The 25286-nt window shown below is 35.9% G+C and overlaps 1 pseudogene; it reads left to right on the forward strand.

Moving 5' to 3' along the window:
* The first annotated feature begins 21868 nt into the window (after positions 1–21868).
* LOC141661144 (UDP-rhamnose/UDP-galactose transporter 5-like) lies at positions 21869–24917 on the forward strand (annotated as a pseudogene).
* Positions 24918–25286: the final 369 nt, after the last annotated feature.

Genomic DNA, 25286 nt, shown 5'->3' on the forward strand with positions numbered 1-25286 from the left:
TCTAGATGATTTGTTGGCTCACTTGCCATTTCTTTCTGAGTCTGTTGAGACATCTGTGCCAAAATTTTCATCAATCTGCACAGAGTCTACAATAGTCTCCACTTCAAACTCATTCATTTCTTCTATCCCGATGGATATTCATCATCCATCGAGTAGTGATTGTATTCCTACGGATAAGCCTAACAGCAGTCATCCGTCGGATAACCATATAACTGTCCCGATGGATATTCATCATCCGTCGGGTGTCTCTGCACAACTTCAAATTTCTTCAATTCTTACAAGTGTAGAAGATTTAGTGGTTGTGGCGCCCTCCAAACCCGGGTCAGAAGTTTGGGGTCCACACACACATACACACACCTTATTTATAACCTGCTTATAACAATAATAAAGATAACAATAATATGTAGTGACCCTATTTACCAACTACCACGGATCGCAACAGGTTAAACTATGCACACAATCCACACATCTACTAATATTACATACCGTTCAAATCCCAATCATTCAAACTCAAACTGAGTATTAAACTTTATTACAAACTTTTACAGACTTAAATTATTCCAAAAGAAGCCTACTAGCTCAGCTTTCTCAACCTGAACCCCTAGCTCTCGCACTGGACTGGGGATCCTCATTACCAACTGGTTTCTTTTTAACTGGAAAAATATAAACAACATCACACAAATGAACTAACTAGCTCAGCAAGTCACAATGACAAAATTGAGAATAATGATTATCAAGAGAACATGATTATGATATCAAGTGAACAATGGATTATGATTTAGAATTGGATATTATACTTTTAATTTAAAAACCAAGGTTAGGCTGCTGATCAGTCACGCACTAACCCCGAGCAAGGCACACAACATTGCTCTAACTACTGTATCCAAGGCACACATTGGCCTAACTTGACCAATATATGGTCTGACCATGAATCTGGTCCATAATTTTATAAAAACAATCCAATTCTAACATAATAACTGAATAAGCAATAATAAACAATAACCAGAATCATTAACAACAATGAGTGTTTAACAATGAAAGGGTTTCAATCCTTGTAAGGATCAATAAGGTAATTTCAAAGCTTGGATGCTGGGTAATGAAAGAATTGGATAACAAAGGAATCAATGTTTCAGGGTTTCAAGGATTTGGTCTTTCAAAGCATAAGATATCATGGATTGAGTATATAAGTAATTCAGTTCAGTGTTTGATATTTAGTTTGTATGTATTTGTGGAGTAGTATCGTAGATTCGTGGTTCGTGTTTGGTTATACAACAATCAATGGTTTAGAAAGAATCAGGTTACGGCTCAAGATCCGTAACTGGAATCAGAGTTTAGATTTCTGTACTTCAAAGCACTTGCAATATCACAGGATTATCAAGTACTACAATATCTCGAGAATGTTCAGAACACTTGCCTGGTACTAGCTTAATATTCTGCACTCGCATCCAATCTCAATCGTCTTACTCCTCAACTACCTGTTTCCCTTTCCTACGCCTTGCCTCTTCTGCTCACATATCATAAACATCTATCAATAATCGACTCATTGAGTTCTATTCAACACATACTTCTATCCACCCTTCGTTTTACCCAAATCCGATTAACGGATTGAAAGTTATGCAATAATCAAGTAAACACCGAATATATAGACTGATAGTCAATCAACAAGTCACATATAGCACATAATACATCAGGTAATCAATGATATATTATTTATAAACAAGTCTCAGGTCATAAATAGGCTTTCGGATATTTAAAATGAGTTTTAAAACATTTTTCGGAATTAAAACGGGTCGTTGCATCAATTTTGGGTTAATAAACAGGGTTCGGTTGGCCAATTCTGGCTCCGAAACAATATTATACTAATTATCGAGCCTTGAAAATAATTTAAAATAATATTTTAAAGCTCGAAACTATTTTTCGGAATTTTTAAATCATTTTAAGTAATTATATATAATTAAATAATTAATTAAAATCAATTAATCAATTAATTTCCAAATTAATTGACCAATTAATCGATTAAAAATTAACTGAAATTAATTAACTAACTAATTCAGATTTATTTCTGAATTAAAAATAATTTTCGGAATTAAAATACTAATTTTTAGAATTTTCAGAAATTAAAAAGACGAATTTTTATAATAAAAATAAATAGGAAATATGATTTTTAAACATTTTTAAAACAGGAATCCATTTTTTGCAAAGTCTGGAAACCTGGGGCACCAAACTTCATCATTTTCAAAAGTACATGGACCAAACTGCAATTTTGCAGTTCCAGTCGCCGGAAAAGTCGGGGGTGGCCGGAGAATTCACCTCCGGCATCCTCCCACCACCTTCACCTCCAGAATTAAACTACACAACACCAGGAACCTATATCTGCAATCAAAATTCATCAATAACCCCAGACTTGGCCGGAATTTGATCAAGAAACTCGCCGGTTTCCGGCGGGTTCGACGTAAATTTCAAAACACAACTCCCTTCTCTATAGACCTCGTTGATTCATGAAACTTGTACGACTAGATTGCAAATTTCATAAAGAATACAATACACTATACCACAACATCAATCTATTTCAGAATAAGAAACCCCCAAATTTCAATTAAGAACATTCATACGGGTTATAAATCCTAATTTTAAAATTCGAAAATCAAACTCAAATTTGAACATGTTATTGAACTCCAAATTAGACGTATAATATATCAAAATCATCAGGAAAACAAGCTCTACAACATGCAATCATCAAATCATACAAACAATCATCCGAACAAAAATTCATATTTTTAATAAATTTAATTCGAAAATAAATAAATTTTCAGAAAATAAACATTTGATTCTGCAGTGAAACAAAGCTCAGAATCTGATAGAACACTTCAAATCCTTCGTTTTGGTTACTCAAGCTTTGAAAACAGAGATCAGTAACGCCTTCGTTTTGCTGTTTGATTCTTAGAACAGTTTATGTAATTAGGGTTTTTCTCTGAAAATTATAGAATTAACTATCTGCAAATGATTTTTTTACGAAATAAAATACGGAAAAAGGCTATTTATAATTACGGAAAATTAGTATCCCGTTGGATCATTCCGGATATAAAACGGTACGTTTATTTATAAAAACTGATCCAAATGGTATCGGTTTTCGGGATAATTATCCAAATCAGTACAATTTGTACTGCGGTCTTGGTCTCAGCGCCTGATTACACGTACTACGAAGTGATAATTGGGATAGTTTAATAAAAAGCTCCCGTTTATCGAAAATACGGGTTTTATTGATTTACCGAAACGAAGATTGTATCGAAAATGTTGCGCCGGGACCCGCGCAGAACAAATCGTACGCCGGATCGAAAAAGTCGAAACATGGAATATGCTCGGAATATTACAATTAGGTAGGAAGGAGTTCTCGGAAGAGTTTCGGGTTCCAAAAACATAACAACGGATGACGTCGATTGGTTCCTGTTTTTATAAAATAGATTTTAAATACTCGGAAAAAGATTTTATAAATTTCATATGATCCTTATAAATCCATAAATCAACATAAAAATAATTAGGAAGATATGACAATTATCTATGTTTTATTTTGGACATATAAAAATTAAAATACTCAATTAATATTATTTTTGAATATCCAAGTACAGATAACATTTAACAATTAACTCACAAAATAGATACTGAACACACATAATAATTATTTAATAGCAAAATAATTGCACGATATATCCCGGATATTACATCCTTCCCCCCTTTAAAAGGATTCTGTCCTCAGAATCTCCTAAGAAAACAAATGAGGGTACTTTTCTCTCATATCACTTTCTAACTCCCATGTTGACTCTTCAACCTTTGGGTTTCTCCACAATACTCTTACTAACTTTACCACTTTATTTCTCAATACTTTCTCTCTCTCCTCTAGAATCTCTATCGGACTCTCTACATATGAGAAATCTGCCTGAAGCTCTATTGGCTCATATTCTATTACATGCCTAAAGTCTGGATTATATCTCTTGAGCATCAATACGTGAAAAACATTGTGAATGTGCTCCATGTGCGGTGGTAACGCCAACTCATAAGCTACTTTGCCAACGCGCTTTAAAATCTCAAAAGGTCCGACATATCTTGGGCTTAGCTTCCCTTTCTTTCCAAACCTCGTTAGTCCTTTCCATGGTGATACTTTCAGTAATACCAAGCTTCCTTCTTCAAATTCCATGTCTTTCCTTGACTGATCTGCATATTTCCTCTGACGATCTTGTGCGGCTATCAATCTCTTCTGGATAATTTCAACAATTTCTTTTGTCTGCTGTACCAGTTCAGGTCCAAGTATCTTGCGTTCTCCTACTTCGTCCCAATATATTGGAGATCTACATTTGCGTCCATAAAGGGCTTCATAGGGTGGCATCCCAATGTTGGCGTGATAACTGTTGTTATAAGCAAACTCTACCAGGGGTAAATGCCCGTCCCAACTTCCTTTGAAATCAATAGCACAAACACGTAACATGTCCTCGATTGTCTGGATCGTTCTTTCACTTTGGCCATCCGTCTGGGGGTGATAGGCCGTACTCATATTCAGTCTTGTTCCCAAACATTCTTGAAAACTCTTCCAAAATCTTAAATTAAACCTTGGATCTCGATCAGATACAATAGACACAGGAACTCAATGACGAACTACAATTTCCTTCAGGTACATATGGACCAACTTGTCGAGCGAAAATCTTTCATTTATATGCAGAAAATGAGCTGACTTGGTAAGTCTATCAACTATAACCCAAATGGCATCATGATTAGCCCTTGTCCTTGGTAATCCAACTATGAAATCCATGGCAATATGTTCCCATTTCCACTCTGGAATCTCCAATGGCTGTAACAATCCACTTGGTCTTTGATGCTCTGCTTTAACTCTCTGACAGGTATAACATTTGCTAATCCATTCCGTAATTTCCCTCTTCATGTCTGGCCCCCAATAATTCTTCTTTAAATCTCTGTACATTTTGGTACTCCCTGGATGGATGGAATACCTTGAATTATGTGCCTCCTGTAAAATTTCATTTTTCAGCTCCGTCACTGGTGGAATCCAAATTCTAGATGAAAACCTCAGAATACCTTGATCATCCTTTTGCATGCATAACTCTTCACCTACCAAATGATTTATATCTTGATCCATTACATCTTCCTGACATTTCTTTATTTTCTCCAATAATTCTGGTTGGAAAGTCATATTGTATACTTTCGCTTCCTCAAGCTTGCAAACTTTAATCTCCAATTCCAATTTCTGAAATTCCTTATATATGTCTTCAGGTACTGATAACACATTCAACCTTTTCTTCCGACTCAATGCGTCTGCTACCACGTTCGCTTTACCAGGATGATAATTAATCAAGCAATCATAGTCTTTGATCAACTCTAACCATCTCCTTTGTCTCATATTAAGTTCCTTCTGTGTGAATATGTACTTTAAGCTTTTGTGATCCGTAAAAATCTAGCACTTTTCTCCATACAAATAATGTCTCCAAATCTTCAAAGCGAAAACTATGGCTGCTAGCTCCAAATCATGAGTAGGATACTTCTGTTCGTGTGGTTTCAACTGCCTTGACGCATACACAATCACTTTTTCGTGCTGCATTAGAACACATCTTAATCCTTTGTGAGAAGCATCACTATAAATTACGAAATTCCCTTGATCATCTGGAAGTAACAAAACAGGTGCCGTGATCAATCGTCGCTTCAACTCCTGAAAACTTTCCTCCATTTGTCGTTCCATATAAACTTCTCATTTTTTCGTGTAAGCTTTGTTAATGGTGTGGCAATCCTCGAGAAATTTTGAACAAATCGATGATAATATCCCGCCAATCCTAAGAAACTTCTTACCTCGGTGGGTGTTTTCGGTCTCTCCCAATTCGCAATTGCCTCGATCTTTGCCGAGTCCACTTTGATCCCTTCATTACTAACTATGTGCCCTAAGAACTGAACTTCCTGTAGCCAAAACTCACACTTCGAGAATTTAGCATATAACTTCTTTTTCCTAATCTCCAAAGCCGTTCTCACATGTTCCGCATGATCCTCTTCCGTCTTTGAATAGATTAAAATATCGTCTATAAACACAATAATAAACTTATCCAAATACTCCTTGAAAATTCTGTTCATCAGGTCCATAAACGCTGCCGGGGAATTGGTCAACCCAAAAGACATCACTAAAAACTCATAATGTCCATACCTTGTTCTGAAAGTTGTCTTTGGTATATCTTCTGGCTTGATCTTTAGTTGATGATATCCTGATCTTAAATCAATTTTGGAGAAATACTTGGCTCCCTTCAACTGGTCGAACAGATCGTCAATTCTGGGTAACGGATACTTGTTCTTGATTGTCAGCTTGTTGAGCTCCCTATAGTCGATGCACAGTCTCATGCTTCCATCTTTCTTCTAGACAAATAATACCGGTGCGCCCCACGGGGACACACTGGGTCTGATTACTCCTTTCTCTAACAGCTCTTGCAATTACTTCGCTAGCTCTTTCATCTCAACAGGCGCCATTCTGTACGGGGCCTTGGATACTGGTTCTGATCCAGGTGCTAAGTCGATCGCAAATTCATTTTCTCTATCTGGAGGAAGTCCTGGTAACTCGTCGGGAAATACGTCTGGAAATTCATTCACAACTGGAATATCTTCAAGTTTTGTTGGTTCTTGACTTCTGTCAATCACATATGCCATGAAATGCTCACATCCTTGTCGTAGTAACTTCTTGGCTTGAATCATCGTTAAAAACTTCTTTACTTGTTTTTTACCCTTGAACGTTATTATCCTTTCGTCAGGCGTCTTCACCATTACCTTCTTATTTCGACAATCTATCTGCGCATCGTGCTTAGAGAACCAATCCATCCCTAATATAACGTCAAATTCTCCTAACTTAAATGGTATCAAATCTACACAAAACTTACTACCAGAAATCTCAATCTCACAATTCCCATAAACTTGATTAACAGATACACGTTCTTGATTTGCTAATTCCACAGTCATTATTTCATTTAAACACTCAACTGGACAATTTAACTTACTAATAAAGTCTTGTGAAACAAACGATCGAGTTGCTCCCGAATCTATTAACACTTTGGCACATAAAGAATTCACATTAAGCGTACCTGCCACGACATCCGTATCTTGGATCGCATCCTTCACCGACATGTCAAAAACTCTAGCCCTTGGAGTCTCATTCACTGCTGGGGTAGATCCCATAATCTTTAATGCATTACTGGCTGGGGCTGATGTCTTGCAATCCCTGGCCATATATCCTGGCTTTCCACATTTAAAGCACGTAAATCCAATGGCTGGAACCTTTACTGCTGGATTCCGGATAGGCTGATCCTTACTTGCTAGTTCTCTTGCTGGCTGATTTCGGCACTCCCTCGAATAGTGCCCTTTCTAGTTGCATTTAAAACATACCACATTCAACTTATTACAAACTCCTCCATGCTTCTTTCCACATACTTGACAATCTGGAAAAGTTAGTCTCAACTGATTTGGCTGATTTGTATTAACTGGACGGTTGCTCTGGCCTCCGTCTCCTGCATTCTGTTTCCTGAAATTAAAATTTCTCCCTGGCTGAAACTTGCCCTTCTTAAAATTTGGAAACTTCCCTGGTTGTGACTGACCCTCACTTCCCTCAACCTTCCTTTTCTTGATTTCTTTCTCCTTCTGGAACATCTCACTCTCTGTCTCTGCGATCATAGCCTTTTGTACTACTCCTGCATAGGTATCCAATTCAAAAATAGCTACCTTCCCTCTGATCCAGGGTTTCAAACCTTGCTGGAATCTTTTAGCCTTCTTCCTGTCAGTATCCATATACGACGGTACATACCTTGACAATTCCTCAAATTTACCCTCATAATCTGTTACCGACATGTTCCCTTGCTTTAATTCTAAGAACTTCAGCTCCATTTGATCCTGAACAAACTGTGGAAAATACTTTTCTAAAAACAATTCCTTAAACCTTTCCCAAGTAATAACATCTGTACCTTCCAATGTCTTCACCATCTCCCACCAACAGGTGGCTTCATTCTTCAGATAGTAACTTGCAAACTCAACCTTCTGTTCCTCCTTTACTTTCACTAAGGCAAATGCCTTCTCTATTTCCTTTAACCACACATTTGCTTCAATTGGCTCTAAGGAACCCTTGAATTCTGGTGGGTTTACTGCTTGAAAAGTTTTAAAAGTTACATGGGGGTTGGTCTGCCTTTGTTGTTGTTGTGCCAGGTGAACTGTTTGTTGGGCCAAGATTTGAAGAATCTGGGCTATTGCTGGGTCTATGGGTCCTGGGTTCACATTTGGGTTTGTATCATCTTGGTTGTTATTTTTGTTGGTTTCTTCATTCTGGGTGTTGGTGCGGGTATTTCTTCTGGGAGGCATTTTCTGTAAAGAATCAAACAACTTATTCAGCTTTTGAATCAAATCTTTGTATTAAAGAAAGGTTTTGTAAAACATAGGTATCTCTTTTTTGAAAATAATTGTAACTAAGTAAATTGCATGCTTCTTTACAGAATATAAAAAGTCATGGAAAACAGGGTACATGGTATCACAGGGGTATAACTGGTGCAATAGATAAGGTAAGGTAAAACAGGTGCAATAAAGTAAATGACAGTGCTGGAAAGGAAAAAGGTACTAATATATATAGATCAAAAGTTTTAGGTAGTACAAGCGTAAAGACGCTTCGAAAGTAAAAGCAAAAGGGTACAACAACCTACTCACTAGTCATCATAGCTAGTCTATAAAGATAACTCAAAAGTCTACTGATACACACTACACACTACTGTAAATACTACATAACCATAACAACACTGCTCAACATCTCTATCTCTAAATCTCTGGCTCATGGCAAATCTGGACCTCCAATCTCCTCAAGCTCCTATAGAACCCACTTAGCCCACTCCACTAAGAAATCAGGAGTGATGTCCTCATGTGTAGCCTCAGCAATCCTCACAACAGCTGCTCTATGAAACGCCTGGAGCCTCTCCCTAAGTCGCCTCTCACCACTCCTCATCTCTCTGGTACGCATGATATGCAATAACTCCTGGATCTGACCCTGTAGGAATCGTTGCTTCGTAAGGCAAGCCTCAAACTGATGATATGGGACAGGATAGGAAGAGAACTGGAAAGGTACTCCTGTGACTGAATGACTAGTAAAGCCTGAATCAGCAGGTGGGGGTCCTCTAACAGGTGGCCTCATGCCTGGAGGTGGAATAGCCTGCAATGGTACGGGCTGCAACACAGGTGGAGGTAGTATAGCCAACACTGGTGGAACAACAGGACATGGATCTGAAGACGGCACTCCAACTGAAGGCTCTGAGTGATCAGCTGATACGGGAATAAAAGAGTCGGCTATCGCTGCTATCTGAAATCATATCGCAATATCAGAATCTCGAACCATAACGTGAATTACACTAATACCTGATATACCAAAGCACTCAACCTCTCGACGTTCTATCTTTCTATTCCTTACTTCTAATCCTAACCCTCTACCCATTCCCGTCAACCTAGGCTTGTGTCAGTGACTTATAACCTGTAGCTCTGATACCAAACCTGTGGCGCCCTCCAAACCCGGGTCAGAAGTTTGGGGTCCACACACACATACACACACCTTATTTATAACCTGCTTATAACAATAATAAAGATAATAATAATATGCAGTGACCCTATTTACCAACTACGACGGATCGCAACAGGTTAAAGTATGCACACAAGCCACACATCTACTTATATTACATACCGTTCAAATCCCAATCATTCAAACTCAAACTGAGTATTAAACTTTATTACAAACTTTTACAGACTTAAATTATTCCAAAAGAAGCCAACTAGCTCAGCTTTCTCAACCTGAACCCCTAGCTCTCGCGCTGCACTGGGGATCCTCGTTACCAACTGGTTTCTTTTTAACTGGAAAGAATATAAACAACATCGCACAAATGAGCTAACTAGCTCAGCAAGTCACAATGACAAAACTGAGAATAATGATTATCAAGAGAACATGATTATGATATCAAGTGAACAATGGATTATGATTTAGAATTGGATATTATACTTTTAATTTAAAAACCAAGGTTTGGCTGCTGATCAGTCACGCACTAACCCCGAGCAAGGCACACAGCATTGCTCTAACTACTGGATCCAAGGCACACATTGGCCTAACTTGACCATTATATGGTCTGACCACGAATCTGGTCCACAATTCTATAAAAACAATCCAATTCTAACATAATAACAGAATAAGCAATAATAAACAATAACCAGAATCATTAACAACAATGAGTGTTTAACAATGAAAGGGTTTCAATCCTTGTAAGGATCAATAAGGTAATTTCAAAGCTTGGATGCTGGGTAATGAAAGAATTGGATAACAAAGGAATCAATGTTTTAGGGTTTCAAGGATTTGGTCTTTCAAAGCATAAGATATCATGGATTGAGTATATAAGTAATTCAGTTCAGCGTTTGGTATTTAGTTTGTATGTATTTGTGGAGTAGTATCGTAGATTCGTGGTTCGTGTTTGGGTATACAACAATCAATGGTTTAGAAAGAATCAGGTTACGGCTCAAGATCCGTAACTGGAATCAGGGTTTAGGTTTCTGTGCTTCAAAGCACTTGCAATATCATTGGATTATCAAGTACTACAATATCTCGAGAAAGTTCAGAACACTTGCCTGGTACTAGCTTACTATTCTGCACTCGCTTCCAATCTCAATCGTCTTACTCCTCAACTACCTGTTTCCCTTTCCTATGCCTTGCCTCTTCTGCTCACATATCATAAACATCTATCAATAATCGACTCATAGAGTTCTATTCAACACATACTTCTATCCACCCTTCGTTTTACCCAAATCTGATTAACGGATTGAAAGTTATGAAATAATCAAGTAAACACCGAATATATAGACTGATAGTCAATCAACAAGTCACATATAGCACATAATACATCACGTAATCAATGATATATTATTTATAAAGAAGTCTCGGGTCATAAATAGGCTTTCGGGTATTTAAAATGATTTTTAAAACATTTTTCGGAATTAAAACGGGTCGTTGGATCAATTTCGGGTTAATAAACAGGGTTCGGTTGGCCAATTCTCGCCCGGAAACAATTTTATACTAATTATCGAGCCTTGGAAATAATTTAGAATAATATTTTAAAGCTCGAAACTATTTTTTGGAATTTTTAAATCATTTTTAAGTAATTATATCTAATTAAATAATTAACTAAAATCAATTAATAATTAATTAAATCAATTAATCAATTAATTTCCAAATTAATTGACCAATTAATCGATTAAAAATTAACTAAAATTAATTAACTAATTAATTCAGATTTATTTCTGAATTAAAAATAATTTTCGGAATTAAAATACAAATTTTTAGAATTTTCAGAAATTAAAAAAATGAATTTTTATAATAAAAATAAATAGGAAATATGATTTTTAAACATTTTTAAAACAGGAATCCAATTTTTGCAAAGTCTGGAAACCTGGGGGACCAAACTTCATCGTTTTCAAAAGTACAGGGACCAAACTGCAATTTTGCAGTTCCAGTCGCCGGAACAGTCGGGGGTGGCCGGAGAATTCACCTCCGGCATCCTCCCACCACCATCACCTCCAGAATTAAACTACACAACACAAGGAACCTATATCTACAATCAAAATTCATCAATAACCCCAGACTTGACCGGAATTTGATCAAGAAACTCGCCGGTTGCCGACGGGTTCAACGTAAATTTCAAAACACAACTCCCTTCTCTACAGACCTCGTTGATTCATGAAACTTGTACGAATAGATTGCAAATTTCACAGAGAATACAATACACTATACCACAACATCAATCTATTTCAGAATAAGAAACCCCCAAATTTCAATTAAGAACATTCATACGGGTTATAAATCCTAATTTTAAAATTCGAAAATCAAACTCAAATTTGAACATGTTATTGAACTCCAAATCAGACGTATAATATATCAAAATCATCAGGCAAACAAGCTCTACAACAAGCAATCATCTAATCATACAAACAATCATCCGAACAAAAATTCCTATTTTTAATAAATTTAATTCGAAAATAAATAAATTTTCAGAAAATAAACCTTTGATTCTGCAGTGAAACAAAGCTCAGAATCTGATAGAACACTTCAAATCCTTCATTTTGGTTACTCAAGCTTTGAAAACAGAGATCGGTAACGCCTTCGTTTTGCTGTTTGATTCTTAGAACAGTTTATGTAATTAGGGTTTTTCTCTGAAAATTATAGAATTAACGATCTGCAAATGATTTTTTTACGAAATAAAATACGGAAAAAGGCTATTTATAATTATGGAAAATTAGTATCCCGTTGGATCATTCCGGATATAAAACGGTACGTTTATTTATAAAAACTGATCCAAACGGTATCGGTTTTCGGGATAATTATCCAAATCAGTACAATTTGTACTGCGGTCTTGGTCTCAGCGCCTGGTTACACATACTACGAAGTGATAATTGGGATAGTTTAATAAAATGCTCCCGTTTATCGAAAATACGGGTTTTATTGATTTACCGAAACGAAGATTGTATCGAAAATGTTGCGCCGGGACCCGCGCTGAACAAATCGTACGCCGGATCGAAAAAGTCGAAACATGGAATATGCTCGGAAAATTACAATTAGGTTAGGAAGGAGTTCTCGGAAGAGTTTCGGGTTTCAAAAACGTAACAACGGATGACGTCGATTGGTTCCCGTTTTTATAAAATAGATTTTAAATACTCGGAAAAAGATTTTATAAATTTCATATGATCCTTATAAATCCATAAATCAACATAAAAATAATTAGGAAGATATGACAATTATCTATGTTTTATTTTGGACATATAAAAATTAAAATACTCAATTAATATTATTTTTGAATATCCAAGTACATATAACATTTAACAATTAACTCACAGAATAGATACTGAACACACATAATAATTATTTAATAGCAAAATAATTACACGATATATCCCGGATATTACAGTGGTAGTGCAATCACTCTTAGGACTGAGGGAAGGGAGTGAATTGAGTGAGAGTCTGGGTTGCTCCCAGGAAAAGGGAGAGAAAATGAGTGAACAATGCAGTCTATTTCTTCAGGACTAGCAAAAGTGAGTGAGAGGAGTCCCGCCTTAGATGGTGAAGGTGAGGGTGGGTAGCCGAGGGGAGCCCTTGATGCAAGAACAGAGAGATCATGAGAGAAATGCAGGTACAGGATAAATAAGGGTGGACATCATTGTTAGTGAGACAGTGAATGTCAATTAAGCATATAGAGAGGAACTAACTCAGCATAGTCAAGCTGTTATAGATTCCACCTCTTTGGATGCTGAGGCATTTACTCATCATGTTCCAGCATATCAACTTTTGGCTGAACAGGGCAATGAAAATGCAGAAAGGATGCTAAATTTGGTGCACACTACTCAATCCATGCAAAGAGCAAAGGATGCCATCACAACTATGCCTTCTACAGATGGTGATGACATAGATTATGAGGCTGGTGGGTCAGAAGAATTCTTTGGTGATGATAGTGAAGAGGGATCACTGGACATAGGGGGAGAAGTAGACCCTAGTTCCAGATCTGTTATGCCAAATTGGGCATTTTTAAAGCAATGCGATGAACGTTATTTCAAGACCACCCTCATTCAACTCATCAGTCAGACACATTCAGCTCTTCAATCAACAATAAATACCAGCACCAAGAAGCTCCTACAAGCACACCTTGCTTCTTTTCAATTACAACAAATCCAAGGCTTTCAACATAATCAGAATGTCACTTCTATCAAAAATGAGGTTGATCAAATGAAGAAGGACATTTCTGAAAGATTGGATGCTAAACTTCCAGAAGCAACAATAATTGATATTAAGCGACAACTAATGAAGAACTCTGATCTTGCTTCTCAAGTGGATTCCTTGGATAAAAGGATGACTACTATGGAAGCTTCTCTAACAGCTATTCATTTACATCAAGCATAGCAAACAAACTTGCTTCAAAAGCTAGTGGCAGCACAAACCTCTTCCTCTACTCTACTTGCTGATAAAAAAAGGGGAGAAAGGAAGCACTATTATCCCAATCAGTCAAGAGGGATCAAGGAGTGAGGGGGAGCAGAAAGTGCTAAACATCCAAGTCAGCAAAGTAATTATGCCAACAATTACTTTCACAAAGCCACCAGCCATGGACAACATTGACATAATAAATCTTGCAGCAGCAAAACTAAACACAGATGACAAACTATTAAAGATTGATGTAGCAGCAGCTGAGAAGGAGTTAAAAGAAAAATGGAGAAAAATAGATGCAGAAATTCAACAAAAATTTGGACCAATTCAGAAGCCAGACAAAACATTCATTCATCACTCTCAAGTCAAGAATATTTCTGTGAATGAAATGAGTATGAATTATCTGGAAAAAGGCCAAACATCTTGCATCAAATCTCCAAAAGCAGATCTAATCATGAAGCCTAAAAGGAACTACTCAAAGTTAGGCCAGATGAGAAGAAGCTGTTGGCTAGGTCAATTGTATTTTACAAAGATCCAGTAGATTCAGCACTCAAAAGAAGATTAGCCAAGATTTACAGAAATGGTAAGGAAATTTGTGTGGTGGCTGGACACCCTATGTTTGTGGAAGCTAAAAAGGAAGAAAAGGAAAGAATGAGGCAGGAAAAGAAGCAAGCTGCTCTGGATGCTAAGAAGCTCAAACAAAAGAAGAAACAAGCTGCTATATTGGCCAAACTTCAATCTGTAAAGACCACAACTGAGATTTCTGCACAACCATCTGTAATTGCTGAACCTCAAGATCAAAAAGTGCAAGATGAACCACAATAGAAAAGAAGATTCAGATACAAGCTCCACTCTAAAAGAAAATTGGACTTTAGTGATAAGGAAATGGAAGAATATATTCCTAAAAGGCTACAACTTCAACTCAGACATCAAAACCCTCAGTGGTATTTGAAGAATTCAAAGTGGTGGATTTAACTAGGAACATTCGTGGTGAGCCCATTATTTCTAAGGATGAGCCAGTAGATTGGGATAGTTTGCCAATTCCTGAGCTAAATTTTCCTATCTTCAACAAGCCAAAGAAGACAAAGACTAGAGCAAGCAAGAAGGTGAAGCCTGTGACTCTCAGATCCAAGACCCTAACCAAATCTCAATCTACAGTCAACAAGGGAGATTTGCTTTACATATGTGACATCAAGGAGTTCTCTGACATAAACCTCTACTTAGATGAATTGGAAGAAGTAAGAGGAATTGATGCTCACAGACATCTTCCTGAAAGGCCAATGTTTAAATATAAGGGAGGAAAAGAGATAATATGGCCACTTCACAAGATTATTCTAGAAAGCCAAGCTTTTCTAATCTAGATCTACTCATCTTTCAAAAAGAACTTTGGATTCAGTGTGACATCAAGGAGATTAGTTCTAAAGAAGATTGAGGAGTTTAGGAGTAATAGAGCTAAAGATGCACTACCAAAAACTCTGTCAATTCCCTTCACGGGAAAGAAAGTGCATTTGAGGCCCTATTGGCTGATGGAATTCAGGGATGCAAAGGGAGTAAGAAGATTCTTCAGATTGGAGGACCAGTTGAGTATCTCTAGCAATGAGACTCTATTGAAAATGCAAGAAATGCTAGATCTCTCAAAAGCTAATGACTTGAGTTCCACAGACAACTCCAAAATCAGATAGAAGAGAACAACATGAGGCTTGGGAAGAAATTCAGACAATCAATGAAATAGTCTTATCTGCTCAGACTAGAGGAGCACATTGATAATGATTGTGAGCAACTTCTTTGTATACTTTGCATTGTTCAATTTTCAGTAAATATTGTAGCACTTGTCAGTTTAATCTACTATTTTCAATCTATATTTTTAGGATGTTTTGTTATCATCAAGTTTCTCTGAATTTCTGGCTACAATTCCAGTAGACATAAATTGGGGGATATTGTTAGGAATATGTTGTGAACTTGATGATAAATTAAACAAAACACGGTGGTAGATTTAACTTAGTGAATTTTGTAGCACTCGACGGATGATCAAATATAGTCCCGACGGTTGATTCAATATAGTCCCGACGGATGATGATTTGACATCCATCGAGTGAGTAGCTTATATAATAATAAGTGTTGTAGCACATTTCTGCAAACAACTTTGTGTAGAATCTGTAAGAGCATGTGAGTCATGATGACTACTAGTAGATATACAGAATAGGTTGATTAATTGTAAATATGAGATGTCTTGTAATTCTGCATAAGTGAAATGAAGTCAAGTGACAAATAGCTGCCCGACGGATGATCAACAAAGCTACTAACGGATGATCAACAAAGCCACCTGATGGATGACAAGCATGTACCCGACAAATGATCAAATTCAAATATCTGTTGACAATGACAACACAGTCACATGCGTCGAGTGTTTGCAAAAGGAATGTGGCAGCCTGTTTAGCAGTGATTTGAGAATAAAGAAGTATTACCATTTCTATGCTATTATGAAGATATTCAAAGATGCTGGAATAGAGTAGTGAAGTAGCATGGAGTTAGACTAGATATGTTTTCTTTTATTATCTTGTCATGTAAACTTGGTGATATATAAACCAAGTGTAGCAAGTAGAACAATTATCAAACTAAGCACGCACATTTTCAGAGAAACATATTCAAGCTGTATTCTGTAGCATTTCTCTGTAAGCTAAGTTGTTCATACTTGTAAGCAGCTGTGAGGCATTCGAGCTTCACAGGGTTCTCACTCGATATATATATATATATATATATATATATATATATATATATTTGGTGGATACTTTCAAATCCACCAGAAAGTTTTGAAAACTTGTGTTTTTATTACTTTGTGTTTTGATTCATATAAATCATTCATTCCGCACTCTGCAAATCAAACACATATATATTATCAAGTAAGAATAGTTTTAAAATCTTGAAAATGAAGCTAGAATTACATTCAACCCCCCTTCTATAATTCTTGTTTTATTAATAGGGAATAACAATGTTGTATGTAGTTATCTGTGTGCTGAAGGACTTGTACACGACTATAGCTTTAGCTGGCTTAGTTGTGTTTTTGACCGAAAAATGCTATGTTTCGTTTATTTTGATCGGAATTGACGATTTTTTATTGAAATGATGTTGTTATTGAAATGTTATGTTTCGTTTATTTTGTCACTTAATTTAACAACGGACATTATGTTATTATAGGGTTGCTATTATTAACAATATAATATTAGTTATTATAGGGTTGCTATTATTATTAACGATATAATTTGTCACTAAGTAGTACTAACGGAATAATCTGTCACTAAGTTGGTCGGGATGTGGTCGTGGTCTCAAACAGAAATTCTGTTGTTAGCCTGCTATTATTCCGTTGTTAAATTTAGTAAAGAAAACAAATCCATTGGCAGTGATTTCCCACCAAGTTTCCTCCAATGGAATATTTTTATTATTATTCCGTTGGAAGAGAGTTTTACCAACGGATGTCTATAACATAACTATGGCATTTTTTGTTATCAAAACTGGATATTCATGTAGTGGCATTATATATTTATTTTAAGCTAAATGATAATAGTATGAATAGTTGAAATAAAATGATACTTAATGTTAATGGATCATATTTGATATGTATTTGGTGAATCATAAACTACCCAATTAGAAAATAAGAATACGACAGTAGCTTATATTTGCTTTTGATCTGACCCTCGTATGGTCGGGATCAGTTTGTATCCGAATAATATAATCTCAGACTCAAATATGGACACATTAAAAGTAAAGCGATACGATACTTACAAAGGTGTCCGGTTCTACCCGGATCATTTTACAGCCCTACCTGAATTGATAACTAAACGTTTTGCCAAATTTAAAATATGTCAAATATCGTGCAAGTCATTTGAAAAAACATCCTATAACAAGACCTAGCACTATGATTATATATATATATATATATATCTTTGTATTTTTTTTCTTCACTTTTGTGGTAACTCGAAAATATGTTTCGTAAGAATATTTATTTCCGTTTCTTTTCTTGTTTTAATTCGAAAGTAAATTAGTTATGCTTTTACGAAAAGCATTAAAATTTCATATGTGTATGCTTTTACGCTGTGTTGGGTTGTAGCAATATCGCTTTTAGGATATAAAAAAGCACAGAGTACTTCGTCCACATATACGTAACACTCAACAACGACCTGTAACTCAGTTCAATCAGATGACCTATGCAATAATCTGTATGTATATATGATAGAAATAGTTACAAGATGCCAATAGGCTTTTCACAAGGGTGTTTGTGAGTTGTGTATATTTTTATCAAACGTTTTGTTCAGTATATAAAACAAAAATAAAATGTAACCGAAGATTTTACATTATTTAAAATAAATATTCTGACTTAAATTGCATTTAATATAATATTTCCAAAACTAGAACTGTAAAAGTCAATATCAGAGTTTATCAGCAAAAGCTGATATGCCTCAGACTCATATCAACATTTAACAACCACATAACAAATTCTGATATCATATCAGCATTTATTCACCCGTATCAAATTTTATAAACTTTGATCATCAAATATTGATATTATCAAGCATATCAGTATTTGTTCAGCACTGAATCAATAATTAAATTAAAATAATATAATAAGTCAGAAAATATTTTAATTAAACCAGTTGTAAAATTTCTTACCCAGGTCGCCTCACGTACGTGAGACGCCGAGACAATACCCCAAATCGCCCTTTGACCCAACCCGAGTCAAATCGTGTCGTGGCGAGGCGAGGAGACGACGCGTGTATGTGCGAGCGTGAGGAACACAATAACACCATGCACACCCATATGTGTTATTAGTTGTAAACTACTCTTGTGCATGGTACTATCTAAAACACCCAACCTATCATTACAATATCAATGTGGGGTAAACCCACACAACCCTTTTCAAACTACTAACTTCACCTCAATTTCTATATGGATTACACTAAGAAAGTGAGTTAGATCCAAACATGAAAGTTTAAGTACTCATTACAAAAAATAACATTCACCAATTAGTTTCCGGAACTTACATAAAAACATGTCTAAAATATGTCTTGTACTTTTCATTTTCTAACACTACACCATAAACAGCCTATTGCAACTAAAATAAATGTTGGTATAGGTCCAAAATATGTTGCTGTAGATCCAAAATAATCAAAGGCAACACTTTTTTGGTGTTGGTTTTTTCGATGTTGCCTTTGGGGTCAATAGCAACGCCATGATTCTCTATGCCAACATATATTTTTATGTTGAAACAGAGGGCAACAACAACAATATTGTTATCCTAGACCAATAAAATTTTATGTTGCCTTTGAATTGAAACATCCTGAAAAGTTAGTGGGTCCTACATGACATGTAAGCTGCCACGTCCCATGTGCCACGTCACATGTGCCACGTCAGCAAATGTGGGCCCACATTTGCCACGTAAGCATATGTGGGACCCCCTATTGCCATGTCAGCATATGTGGGACCTACCAATGCCATGTTAGTACATGTGGGCCCAGTTTTGCCACGTCAGTACATGTGGGGCCCATTATGGAACCCACCACCCATAGCTATGGCAACATAATTTATATGACAATAGCAACATAAAATGCAAGTTTGTTGGGTTTTCCCAACAGTTTGGAATAGCAATGGCAACACTTGTCTATTTTAAAATAAAAATATACTCCTTATACTTTACCTATCTAGTCCATTACCAAATTAATATACAACCCAAAACAATAATTCGACAAACTTCAATTATCCATCAACTACTATAAATCCACCAACTACATAATAGTTTCAACCCCCAACAACAAACCATTGTAATCAAACTACAATAATCCACCATAATACAACTACATCAAAATCCACCATAAATACTAATAAGCAAATTACTAAGTAGATACTAAGCAAGTCAGATTATCATATCAGAGAATAACCACTACTAGAAAAAGTAAAATAGACATCGCCTCTTTTACATCGGTTGCTTATTTCAACGCTGTAAAAAGTATTTTAGACATCGGTTTTGAGCAAGCGATGTCTTTTGTGCTTATAAACATCAGTTTGTTAGAAGAACCGATGTTAAATGTCTGTTAAAAAAATTTCAGCAGCGCGCCTTCCCCATTCCCCCTAGCCAAAATTTCATTCCCTCTTAAATTTCCCCCGTTTTGCCTTAGTTTATTTTCAACTCTTCCCCCTCTTTTCAACTTTATCCTCAAATATACATTTAAAAAACACAAAATCAAAAATCAAAGCTATCAAAACTATCAAAACTCTCTATAACGGAAGAACATCTCTCTCTCTCCATCACTCTTACTTCCCCTCTCCACCCATCTTTCTGAACTCTCAACATAGAACCCTAAATTCAAAACCTAACTTTCCAAATTGAAACCAAGAACTCACAATTAAGATCCCTAATTTGAATTATATCTTTCAATTACATGAACCCTAACTCTTGTTTACAATAAATCATTCGATTTGTGTTAACTAGGTGCAGATGAAGTTCCAATCGGCATATCTATGTTTTTATTTATCCTTATTCGGCTCGAACTAGTAAGTGGTTTTTAAATTTCAATTTTTAGCTTTTTAACAGATTTGTTGTTGTTTTCAGTTATATATATAACTGACTGTGTCTCTTTTTCTTTTATTTTTGTTTTTACACTTTTATTTTAGTTTTTTTGTTGTGTTTTTGTTTTTTATTGGATGTGAATTACAAAGAACTAGTAGTGCTGATGGTGATTATTGTGAAGAAAGTCTGTTGCCTGTTATCTGGGACGCGTTACCTTCAATTACGGTCGTCAGAGAATAGGGTACTCCTCTTTTCTCCTTGTTTTTTAGCTTTGTCCATAACATTATCGTTATATTCAAGACGAATTTGTGAGCTATGATAAGTCAGGTTTATACACCCGAACCTCGTTGCTGAATACTTGTATTCTTACATTATATATTTATAGAGTAAATGCACGAGATAAACACAATTTATTATGGAAAGTTTGAGGTAATTTCTTGGAGTTAATATGTTATATGCTCATTCGACTCTGTTTTCATTCTTAGTTCTGTAGTGAAGAATTTGGAATCAGCAAATACAATGTTTTCCTTTGTGTGGTGGATCTTTGGGTTTTATTGGTCTCCCTTGATGGGCAAGCTTTAGTTGAGCAATCCCCTCAGCTCTATTGGTTCTATTGGTTCGTTTTGATAATATTTCCTTAAATTTGAACTATTATAATAAAATCTAAATAAATGATTATATGTGATCTTAATGCAGGCTTTGTATAATATATTTGGCTTTTGATGTATTCTTTATTGTGTTTTGTGTGACACTGGCATGCCTCATTGGCATTACGGTTTGTGCTGCCTTCCCTGTATCATCGTTGTCTTGTATGCTTTGGTCGATCATGTGAGGTGCTTTTATGCTTAATTGCTTATTCATTATGTCCATTTTTCCGATATCTTACTTACAACCTGAAACATAACTTATATTGTAGGTGGAACCTCAAACAACTTTCTTGGCATTGCGGTATGCATCAGATTTGGCAGTATCAATAGAGTCCATGCTATCAACTTATTCACCTGAGGTATCTTGATGTTTCAGTTAGCATTGTGTGGCCTGAGTGGCTGATTAAGTTCTACTACGAGATGCTGAATTTCCAGTGAGTTTGAAGCCTGGGGCACCACCTTTTCCGGTTAATGCTGAAGATGTTGTTCCATATGATATCAAATCAGTTTGGTGACTGCTTGTCATATTTAACTGTTTAAAACTTACTAATTTGTTGTAAATTTAATAAGTCATAATAAGGAGATGCTTATATAACTTTTCATTTCTTTTTATCTGAAGCCACAACATTAACTGGTTTGCATTTCCTTACGATAACCTTGATGACGGGAGTTCTTAGATGGTTGGGATACATCTAGCCTTCTCATTTACCCGTTTCAGAGCTTCTCAAATTTTTCCTATTTGCAAATTTTTCCATTGTAGGGATGAATGTTAGTTTGATGTTGAGCTCAGTAGGATTTTACCAGGTACCTGGATGTTTCCATCTTACTAACTATTTCTAAATATTCATGTATATATATATTATATAAGTCTTTGACATGCCAAATCTGGACTAATTATTATCTAAATTAATTTTCAGATCGTGAAGCTGGGTATGATCCCTGTATCCTGCTTATTGGAAGTTGTTTTAGACAAAATATGATATTCAAGAGATACAAAACTGAGTATCTTAGTCGTTCTGATGGGTGTTGTTGTATGTACTGTTACTGGCGTGAGTGTTAATAGTAGAGGTTTCATTGCTGCTTTTGTTGCAGTTTGGAGTACAGCTATGCAGCAGTATGTAAGTGTCTCAAATCATTTGGATTGTACTTACTAAAGTATTAGATATGATAATATTTTTCTCTAGAACTCAGGAATTGATATTTATGAGGGCAAGTAGTCCAACTTAAAAAAGAATGCAGTGAAAACTCAGAAAAGAGTGTTCTTAATATAGACTACCTGATATTTCTTATAATATGAAAGTAATATTTGTAGTAAAGCCTTCATCACCATCATCTAAAGGGAACCGAGTACACACCATATTGCAATGCAAAAGGATGTTCCCCAAAGTATTACGTAGTTCAAATAAGATTCTCTTTCTTGCTTACTATAGTTGGTCAAACTAGTTTTTAATATTGTGATGAAAACATAAACACTCTGTATTCTCAGTTCATATGTAGTGACATTTACTTTAGCATGATAATGATTTATGTTCTAAACACTCTTATTACGGTGACAACTTTAGACTTTTTAAGCTGAGAATGACATGGTTGTCCTATGTTGTAAGCACTTCTAAGTTATTGAAAAGTCCTATAATGTTTTGAGTTGCCTGCAGTTTCCTAGCATGAACAGTAAGTGTCATTAATTAATGTGCATCTTTGTTTGTGCAGTATGTTCATTACCTTTAGCGGAAATACTCACTCAGTTCTTATAATTTGTTGGGGCACACCGCACCAGTCCAAGCTGCCTCTCTTTTGTTAATAGGCCCCTATCTGGATTATCTATTGACCAACAAAAAAATGTATGAATTTGACTTCAACATAGCATCTGCGGTAAGTAATTTATAACCAGTGTTTATCATATTTATTTTACTTGTGTTCTCGATCTTCTCTGCACTATGGTAGTTATTGTACAGTTTTTGGTTTCTTTGTAAAGTGGTTGTATAGATTCCAGCTTTGGAACTGTTTATGTCTGCCAGCTTATGTCATAATTAATCAGCATCACCTAGCTAATGTAATGCCACTTGATTTTCCCAGTCTTTATCATATTTGTAGGAAGATTTAGGAAAATATGGTCATAATATATGAAACCAAACATCTAGAATTTGATAAATGTCAAAGCGTCTGTGTATTTTATCACCGGCATGCAAACTCTGCATATGATTAAACTTTAATGATTTTTTGATGATGAATATTTGTGGACACCTGCAGGACTATGCTGAGGTTGTCGGAGATTAATAACACCAAAGCTTGCTAGTTTGACAATAGTGTTATTCCCAGTGGACTAACAATGAGATTTACAGAAGGGGGGTTGAATGTAAATCTCAAAACTTTTTCAAGTTTTGAGCAATTTGTAAGACTAAGTGTTTGAGTGATCAACTGTGTGTGAATTGCTTGGAGCTGATGCAGACAGATATATATTTAAACACAAATGAAATGAACACAAAGAACTTAAAAACTTTTCTGGTGGATTTGTTGTTCCACCAGAGATGTGTTATTTCAGAAAATCTATGATTCAAAATTAAATCACAGTTGCTTCCTAGTACAAACTAGATGATTTTCTCTCTTGATATTTCTAAACAGCTCAGGGAAAATTCATATCTAATTACTAGCTACTACTTGGTTTATATAACTCCAAGTTTACAAGTGAAGACAAAGATAAAGTACAATAAGACAATAGTTATCCACTTGTTTCTGTTCCATTTTTATCCAGTGTAATATGGAATTATCTGTTGACTTTCCATTTTGAAACAGACTAAAAATGGCTGCTTTTTCTGCTGTTCCTGAAATAGGCTACCACATCTCTGTCAATCCATGTGTCTCTGTCAGCTTTGTTAACTGTCACTATCAACTGCTATGAAGCTTTCATCCGTTGATGGCTTTATCCGTTGATGCTCTAGCAGTGCATCCGTTGAAGCTTTCATCCGTTGATGGCTTTATCCGTTGATGCTCTAGCAGTGCATCCGTTGAAGCTTTCATCCGTTGATGGCTTTATCCGTTGATGCTCTAGCAGTTGAAGCTTTATCTGTTGAGGCGTTAGAGACATCTGTTGAAGCTTAGTTTCTTATCCGTTGAAGGTCTTCAATATCCGTTGACACTACTTCACTTATACAAAATTACAAGGCATGAAATATTTACAATTAGCCCTCCTACTTGTACATCCATTAGTAGTCAACATGACTGATTATCTCCTAACAACATCTAAGAATTACAGCTTGAAACCAGAGAGTGAGATGTGCTACAATACCAAACTTATTGCTAAGTAAGGCTACTCCTTCAACGGATAGCCAAGATGGTCTTATCCGTTGAGGCTACAAACACTAGATTTCTACTTAAGTGTTTTGCTGAACTTATCATCAAACTAATACACATATTCCTAACAAATAGAAATACGATTTAGGTTCTAAAATGGAAGGAAACAAATATGTTGGAAGGACGGGATGTTCACATTCATTTTCCTGCTGGTGCGATACCTAAAGATGGTCCCTCTGCGGGTGTGACCCTTTTAACAGCCTTGGTGTTACTGTTTAGTCAGAAAAAAGTAAGATCAGATACATTAATGACAAGGGAAATGACACTACAAGGTCTAGTTTTACCTGTTGGTGGTGTTAAGGATAAGGTGCATATGCTGCCTGTTTCTGTCTACTTATTAACTTTTTGTGGTTGCCCGTGATAGACGCTCATCTTAGAGAATAGAGTTAAAATTTCTAAATGCCTAAACTGATCTCTTCTTGTCACATTTTTACAATGCCTTCATTATGGAATTGGGCAAGTTTGATATAAGTTAATATTGTTGTCTATCCGACCAGTTCAATTATTCTTTATCTATTATTGTTTCTTTCATTTAATACCAGGTTTTTTGCTTGAGTATAGATTGTTGAATCCCAAGATTGGCCTGAGATAACGAAGTATGTTGTATTGGTTTGTGCCCAAGCCTATAGATAGGAGGAGCTCATTCAGGATTTGTACAAGAGCTGGAAGAATCCAAACATGGGAGGGACTGAAGTACACGGTGGCACGATAAGGCACGCACACATCAATA

This window comes from Apium graveolens, chromosome 5 (assembly GCF_009905375.1).
Source record: "Apium graveolens cultivar Ventura chromosome 5, ASM990537v1, whole genome shotgun sequence".
Classification (NCBI taxonomy): Eukaryota; Viridiplantae; Streptophyta; class Magnoliopsida; order Apiales; family Apiaceae; genus Apium; species Apium graveolens.